This window comes from Citrus sinensis, chromosome 3 (assembly GCF_022201045.2).
Source record: "Citrus sinensis cultivar Valencia sweet orange chromosome 3, DVS_A1.0, whole genome shotgun sequence".
Classification (NCBI taxonomy): Eukaryota; Viridiplantae; Streptophyta; class Magnoliopsida; order Sapindales; family Rutaceae; genus Citrus; species Citrus sinensis.
The window spans coordinates 22,803,104-22,804,529 of record NC_068558.1 but is presented as its reverse complement, the minus strand read 5'-3'; positions in this window follow the sequence as shown (position 1 = coordinate 22,804,529).

Here is a 1,426-nt window from a genome sequence, read left to right as displayed (position 1 = left end):
ATCACCATTTAATTCACAAGGATAAGTACTCTCACGTCCGAAATAAGTCTGCAACAATGCACACAATCAATAATCATATGTCAAAGTTCAAACGCATAATTCCATAATTCAATTAATTTATTTATTAATAATTTACTACAATTTATTTATTAATTGCAACGACAAAATAACTTGATTACTTATTGGAACTAATAAATTAATTACATAGGTGTTTAACTAAATATTTTAAATTTGTTAAAAAATAATAATAAATACTTTAAATGCCGAATTATCCAATAAGGAGTTCATATTTCGTAACTTAATTGTTTAAATTTCTACAATCCACCGATCATTGGATACTTTAATCTCAAAAATATTACTAAAGTACAAATATTATTGACAGCTAACTAGACACATTTAATAAATATGATTAGGATCCTTAATTTTTTAATTACTTATATACTTAAATATTTATTTATTAATTTATCTAACCACTGAATTATTCATCAACATAATAACTTAAATTCCTAACTTCTCATAGTACCTAAATATCATTCAACACTTTTAATCTAAAAAATATTACTAAAGTACAAGTACTGTTAATAGCCAACCAGCTAATTAATTTCATAAATATGACTAGAATCCTTAATTTTTAATTGCTAGTATACTTTTTTTTTTTTAAATGAATTTTATTAATCTTACGAGACATTCAACATTGGACATAACCATGGAGGTGGAACAGACCTCCACTCTCCCAAATCTGACATAGAACCCTCCACCCTAGCCACGTTATGGGCAGTGACGTTCGTAGATCTACGCACAAAAGAGAATCTCACTTCTCCAATAAGTTGAGCTACAGTTTGACAATCCGTAATAATCAATCCAAAACCGTTAGGACTAGTAGTTGGATTAGTTAATGCAGAATAGACATTCAGGCAATCTATTTCAACAATAATCTTCGACAGCTGCAAGTTCTTGATCCAGCTCAGAGCTTCACAAACAGCCAAAGCTTCAGCCTCACGAGGACGAAACAAGCCAGGAAATCTTTGACACTTAGCCGCAATGAATGCCCCACCAGAATCTCTAATCACTCCTCCAAAGCTATAACGACTTTGAGAGCTAAAAACCCCTGCATCCACATTACATTTTAACCAGCCCTGAGGGGGCTTACCCCAACACACTGAGCCATGGCCCAGCTGCTCTTGCTCTTCCTCAACAGTGATAAAATTCTTCCTCTTAGCTTCCTGCCAACTGAACAGATAATGACCAGCAACATTTACTAGACTTCTAGCACTACTACTATGTCCATTCCACACTTTATCATTCCGATTAAGCCAAAGCCACCAACACACCATTACAACTAGCTTACAATCTTCCTTACGACAGTGAGTAAAAATTTCCTCTATCCACTCAACAAAAGAGAAGCAACTCCCACCCAAACCAAGAG